Genomic DNA, 7,182 nt, shown 5'->3' on the forward strand with positions numbered 1-7,182 from the left:
GAAACAGCTACGGCAGACGGGTGCTTAAATGCAGCCCCAGATGGGCCCGGGGAACGGGGAGCTCAGGAGGCAACCCATGTTGGGGCGCCAAGGGGCGCTCTCTGCACTGCCGGGACGGGCTTCTACCCGGCTTCCTGCCTGACCCTGAGCTCCTCCCCCGCCCAGCCACATCCCGGGGTCCCGGGGTCCCGGGGTCCCGAGCTCCGCTACCTGTCCCCGGTGCCAGGGGGCGCTCCCGCTCCTGCCGAGAGGCGGCCGCCATCTCCATTTACAGCTTTTCCGGCGGGGCGCGACTGCAGTCCTGTAGCACCCTGCCCGCTCACCCGCCTTCGGGGCGGAGCGGGTGCCCTTGGCCACCCCGGGGGCTTGGCTCGAGCTTCCTCTGCTGGGCCGATCAAGCCACACTGCAGCTGACGGCAGCCTGGGTACATTATTCCGTCCTCACTCCCGGCTGCGCCAGCCCCAGAGGAAGCACGAAGCTCCCTCTCTCGCGCCTGATGCACAACGTTCCCTTCTGCGCCCCTCCCATCCCCCCTTGAGTGCACAACGTTCTCTTCTGTGTCCCTTCCCCTGCGCCCCTCCCCCTCCCCCCTTGGGTACACAGAGTTCCCTTCTGCGCCCCTTCCCCTTCCCCTCTCCCCTTGGGTGCACAACGTTCCACCCCCTGCAGCTGCAGACTAGACTCCCTCAGCCTCTCTTCCCGCCCCAACTCCCTCCTCTGCCTCCACCTCCCCTCCTCCTCCAGACCTCCGCGTGACTCGGTCAGCATGGTCTAACAGCCCGTGCTCCTGCTGGGGCTCCAGGGGCGAGGCCGGGCGGGAGGGGCTAGCACTGGATGTGGGGGCGGGGCTCCTCTATCATAGAGTTGTGGGGTGGGGGGCTGCCGCAGGTCAGCTTCCTTAGCTCAGCCTCCCGGCTTTTCTCTTCTCTCTCCCCCTGAAATCCCAACAGCCTCTGGTGAGGTCTTCCTACCTCCATCTTTTATTCCTGAAAGGTAAGTAGAGGCAGGAGGACCTGCGCAGGTTGGGGGAGAAATTATCTGGACGGGCGTGCTCTGTGAGCCTCCCTTCAGGGAGCCCGGCCCGAGCTGGACTACAGTTCTTGGGCCGAATTAACACAGGGGCTCCCGGGCCTGAGGCAGTGGGCTGGGAGTCTCCTCCGCCCTCTCGGGCCCTCCTGGCACAACACCTGGTCCCTGAGTGACGGGATGGGGCAGGGTACTGGCAGCCAGGCCAGGAAGACCCTGGAGAAGGGGGGACCTCAGCTGGAGAAGATGAGGCGGGGGTTCTGGATGCGGGCTTTCACGTGCAGAAGCTCAGCGGGAAACGAGGGGAAATGGCTCTTTTTCTACCCAAAGGCCTTTTCTCCCCAAATTTCAGAACGAAGTCGGGATGCAGAAACAAACTTGCTGCTCCAAGCAGGGTTAGAGCTGGAGTCCGGAGTAGCAAAGCTGGGACTAAAAGTGGATCTGGGCCATTAGGGATCCAGACCCTGAAAGGATGGGGGCAGTCCCAAAGGATGGGGGAACCCTGACCCACCAACCTAAGAAAGGTGGCCCCAGAGCCTACTCAATTTTCCCTCGGAAGGGATGAGAATATTGAGTTCTTGGGGTCCTGGAGAAGTGAGAGAACAGGAGTGGGCAGTTCCAGAGATTCAGTGACCCGGACCCTGAACTTCTCGACTTTTTCTTTGGGGGGGGGGATTCCTATCGATGCTACCCCAGGAGAGGCCCAGGGAAGTGGGGCAGCTGCACCCCCTGGCCCTTTGCTCCCTAACCTAGAGCTAATGTAACTGGGAAGCATAGCATTGAATTAGGAAGAACTGTTTTCCAGCAATCTGAGACCACAGGATTAATGATCCTTGAGGTGAAGGTACAGGAAGAATTAGCCTGGTGCTGCTCGGTGTCTGAAGGCAGGGCTGGGAACTAGGGGTAAAGGAGAATGGGAAGGGAAGTACAAACAGGTCAGCTGAGGTTACCAAGACTCCAGAGAAGTTCTCTTAGGTGTAAAATAGGGGTCCTGGCTATGTCCCTTAGGGATCTCCAAGCAGATGCTGGAGGACTATTTGGATCACTTGAACAGCACATGATTGGGAGTGAGTGGCCCCTGGGACCCCTTCAGCTCTCCTGAGCTAGAAGGCCACTTGTTGGACCATTTTTCCAGCACATGGGGAGGCATGGGTGGCCACTGAGGTCAATCCAGATCTCACTGTTCCCCTTTGGTGTCTGTAGGTCCCTAAGTGATCGGCCAGGTCTGGAGGCAAGATGGCATACAAACTAGTGGTCATGGGCAGCTGTGGCGTGGGCAAGAGCGCGCTCATCGGCCAACTGGTCAAGAGCTGCACTGTGACAGACCTCACCATTAAAGATTTATATCCCCAAATAGTGGTGGATGGCGAGCCCTGCCAGCTGGAAATCCTGGAGACCTCAGGTAATGAGCAGAACCCAAATCAGTTCCAGGAGTTCCTGCGCTGTGGGGATGGCTTCCTCTGTGTGTATGCGGTGGATGACATCAAGTCCTTTGTGGACGTGAACATCTTCCGGGAGCAGCTGCTCAGGGTAAAGGACACTGACCCTGTTACTTTTATCCTCGTCTCCAACAAGATTGATGTTGCCAATTGGTTGGTGACACCGATGCTAGCGGAGGAAACAGCCAAGAACTTCAGGGTGCCCTTTGTAGAGACATCAGCCAAGACTGGTCAGAACGTGGAATATATTTTTCATGAGCTGGTCCGTGAAATCCGTAGAATGCCTGCCAAGGAGCCCAGGAACTTCCCTATTGCTGAGCAGAACCAGGGCTGTGGGTTCAAGTATTGCACAATCATGTAAACAGTCATACCCTTTTGTAGGCCTTTTCCCTTAATTGCACCCCAGCCCCTGTGATTAATTCCACCTATACTATATAAACTATATAATGTTTTTCTCATTGCTTTGCTACTATTTTATCCAAAATTTTTGCATCAATGTTCACTAGAAAAATTGGTCTACTATTCTCTTTCTCTATATTAGCTCTTCTTGGTTTAGATATGTTAGTACTAACTTATTTGACACTGAAAATCAGTTATTAAAGGAAATTTATTAAAGAAGAATCTTAAGGACTTTTTCTTAACATTAACTCTTCTTGGGGAAGAGGGAGCACTGAGTACAGAAATGGGGGAACTTTTATACTTGCTTGGTTACATAGCTCCTCTCTTCAGAGAAGGGATTGGTTCATTTTATTCAGGTTATAGTCTTTCTGATACGCCCATTACTTTCCCCTTAATATGTTTAAAACATGCCTGTCTCCCCAGCATACATCCATGTTCAAAAATGGCAGAAAACTCGTCCCCTGGGATGTGTTGTTTGATAATAACCAATTAAAAGCAGGTGTAGTAATGATTTGGTCAAGTCAGGTCATCAACCCCAATGCATTTGGGTGATGGGCTTTTCTCTTACACTCTGGTTTTCTCAATACAAGAGTCTTTCTGATTGGTTGAATCCCCCGGTGCCTTCCTAGCCCCCAATTCCTTGTTTGCTCAAGGTTTCTATTGGTCACTTAAATGGGAACCTTCCTTAACTTCTCACATTTTGAAAACCTCTTGGTCAGTGGTGCTGACTATCCCACGCTGCCTCAAAGCTTGCAGCACTGTGGAAACCCAACATTTCAGCATTTCTCACAATTTTCCCATTTCCTTTTTAATAAGTATTTGGTTTCCACATCTTTTCTGTTGCCCCTTCTTCAAACCTTTTAACATCATCTTATATTCTTCATCTATATTTTCATCTCCCTCAAAAGTAGCCATTCTAATTTACCATTTCTCTTTAAACTAAAAACATGTAACCTGAAAGAAATAAGACTAACAAAGGAATACAATAAAGCTCAATTGCTATATATTTTTCAGCAATTAAGGAAAAAATATGGAAGGCAGAAGAAATTATTTAGAAAAAGAGAAGGCAAAATTTTGTTAAAATTTTCTTTAAAATGGTAAGAGGACAAAATTCTTCAACTTATAAATCAATGTATGTGTCTTTGATTCCCAGTAAAATTCTAGAAGGTAGAGACTTTAGTCATGAAAATCATTATTGGTAGGAGACTGTCTAGCTTTGTGAAAAAGAGATCATTCTAGACAAATCTCCTTTCTATTTGATAGTATTTTGACTTGTAGAGCAGGGAAGAAATGTGTTCTATCTTGCTGTGGGAATCAAAAGTGGGAATGATGAGTCAAAGTTACAGAGAAGCAGATTTTGATTTGATGTAGGTGGAAAATAATCCACAGCTAAGAGTTCTTGCTGCTGCCTCAGAAGGAGATAGGTTCTCTCTCATGAGAATCTTTTAAGCAAAAATATATTATTGGGGCGTGGGGGAGATTTTTATTCAGTCAATCAACAAGCATTTATTAAGTACATACTTGGCATTGTAAACACATATAACCCCTTATTCAAGTTTAGGTATGATTAGAAAGTCTCTAAGGTCCATTCCAAATTTGAGATTTTATGATATATATTTTTGGCATAGTATACCACGTTTTTTAGCAAAACAGTTTCAAAGTCTTACATTGTTTCCTTGTGGTCAAGATGAACAGATGTGGGATAGAGGATAACATAGAGTGGATTTGGAACAGGAATAATGGACGGAATTTTATAAAATAAAATTTAACATAGAAATATGAAGCCCGACACTTGAGTTTAAAAGATCAGTGTCAACAAGTAGAGAATGGGGAAGGTTTGCTTCCGTAATATTTCAAGTTAAAACAAACAAACAAACAAACAAAAAAACTAAGGTCTTAGTAGGCTGCAAGATTAATAGGAACCAACAGTATGATTTGCCAGTTCAAAAACTGAAATGGTCTCAGGTTGCTTTGAAAGAGACAGAATGAGAGAAGAGATAGCCCCATGGTATTCTGCACTGGCCACAATCTATTATTTTGTTCTTCCATTCGATTTAATTCATATTTTAGGAAAGATACTGACAAGCCAAAATATATCTAGTCTGTGGGTTCTTATGGACAAAGTCTGGTAAATGAAATCCCTTCTCAAAATAATGTTTTAAATGCACTAAATTAAACATAGATTATAATATGAATAAGGATACACTTGCTAAGAAAATCTATTACAAAGAAAGATGTGTTTCTTCCCAATTGGAGTGACAAACCCTTTGCAATTAATCCATAATTCTCAGGTTGAAGTATACTTTATTGAGAACTAGAGAGCATGCCCGAGGTAGAAACCATGTCCTCTAAGGATTGCTTGACAGAATCAGGGACTCAGCTAGCTAGGAAAAGAGGAGGTCAGTTGGAAAGTATTTTGTCCTTTTCATTTTTTCATTCCTGTCTGACTCTCCATGACCCCAATTTGAGGTTTTCTTGGCAAAGATACTGGAGCCATTTGCTGCTTCCTTCTTCATCCCGTTTTGCAGATGAAGAAACCAAGGAAACTGGGGTAAGTGACTGGCTCAGGCTTATGCAGCTAGTAGGTGTCTGAGGCCAGATTTGAACTCAAGAAGATGAATCTTCCTGACTGTAAGCCCAAAGCTCTATCCATTGTCCCCCTTACTGTCCAGAATTTCAGGAATGATCACAGGATTCAGAAGATCTGTGACCTCATGGGAACATCATCAATTCTTTCTGTTCCTCAGTTTCCTTATCTGTAAATGAGTAAATTGAACTAGATTGCTTCTAAAGTCCCCCTCAGCTTTAAATATAAGATCCTGAATAGCAAAAAGCCAATTTAGCCTTCACACACACACAAAACTTAAAAAAAACCCATCACTACAACACAACTTTCTAAATGTTAGAAATATTCCAAAGTTGAATGAGTCAGTCCTGGAGGTAATGAGCTCTATCTAGATGACCCTGGAAGTTTACCTCTTATCTTCTGTGATACCCATATACACATACATGTATATGTGCGTATGCATATAAACACATTTTATCTGTATATATGTGTGTAAAATACACACACACACACACACACACACACACACACACCCCTCTAAATAACTGCTATTGCAGATATTGCAAATTGGCTTATTTCCATGGGCAAATACAAGTCTCTCTTTCCATCTCAGATATAACAGCTGCCTTTTCCATTATTTGACTTGCTTTTTGTATTAGGGTCTTGTCTCTCTGAACATCAAAACAGAAAACCACAAAAATAGAGGGAAAAGCTTTGTTTTAAACCTTTTCAATTACCTAGTATTTATTTTCTCTTCCTCTTTTGCTATTCCACTGGGTTTCAGAGCATGTGATGGGGTTTTAGCTGATTAGAAATATTAGAAAAAAGGGGCAAGTTATGAAGCAGAGGCTTTTATGTTTGATCCTGGAACCAACAGAGAGCCATTGGAATTAATTGGCCAGGACAGTAACATGGTTGGATTTTTTGTTCCAATGGCCAGATAAGAAACTAGGGTGGTCTTTAAAGGAAGGGATGGAAGATTAGAATCAAGAAACAGAATTTGATTCTGGTACAGGAAGGACACTGTTAGATGTTAAAAGAATTCACTAGTTTGTTTTAAAGAGGAAAATTTGCTTTTTGTGGTTTCTTTGCATACTGGTTTTGAATTCTGCCTTCCTGCACTTCTGCCCCTACCACAGGAAGATTTAGCCCATGTACCCCTGTGGAATGTAAAAAGAATTTAGTTATTGAATTAGTCATTTGGTAGCTTTTTTCTTTAAATGAGACAAATGAAAGACTTATTGTTTCATCTGGGTAATTGGAATGTAATTTTTAAAGTAAAGCTGCATAGATTGTGAGTTGAGCTTTCCAGTTTGGGATTTAGTAACTGCATTATTTGGTTCTGTTGGGTTTGAAGTAATTCGGACTTTGAATGTGATACTGGGAAGCATTTTGAGAGAAAGCTCTATTTCTTTGATTCTTGTGTATAATGACTGCAAAGAGCAGGGCATGGCAAAGGCACCTAGCCCACCAAAGGAGCAAGCCTGCCTTTTTGGTCACCTTTCCCAAACTCCTCAGGCTCAAGCAGAACACGAACTAGCACCACTGGGAGAACTAGCAGCTCTGGTATGGATGCTTGTGGAGCCTTTTTCAGGGCTGCTAATCCATCTTTGGTGTCTACCCAACACCCAACCCACCTGTGGCTCCAAGAAGCCATTGTATGTGCAGGGCCCACTTTAGTGGCAGGATAAACTAGGTTTAAGAAAACTGAGGCGCCCCACATCTAAGTGTGTGAAGACTTCCTTCAGTAG

At 45.5% G+C, this 7,182-nt stretch overlaps 1 pseudogene; it reads left to right on the forward strand.

Annotated features, from left to right (window-relative positions):
• Window positions 1–2,263: 2,263 nt before the first annotated feature.
• Window positions 2,264–2,827, forward strand: LOC141544024 (GTPase NRas pseudogene; annotated as a pseudogene).
• Window positions 2,828–7,182: the final 4,355 nt, after the last annotated feature.

This window comes from Sminthopsis crassicaudata, chromosome 5 (genome assembly GCF_048593235.1).
Source record: "Sminthopsis crassicaudata isolate SCR6 chromosome 5, ASM4859323v1, whole genome shotgun sequence".
Classification (NCBI taxonomy): Eukaryota; Metazoa; Chordata; class Mammalia; order Dasyuromorphia; family Dasyuridae; genus Sminthopsis; species Sminthopsis crassicaudata.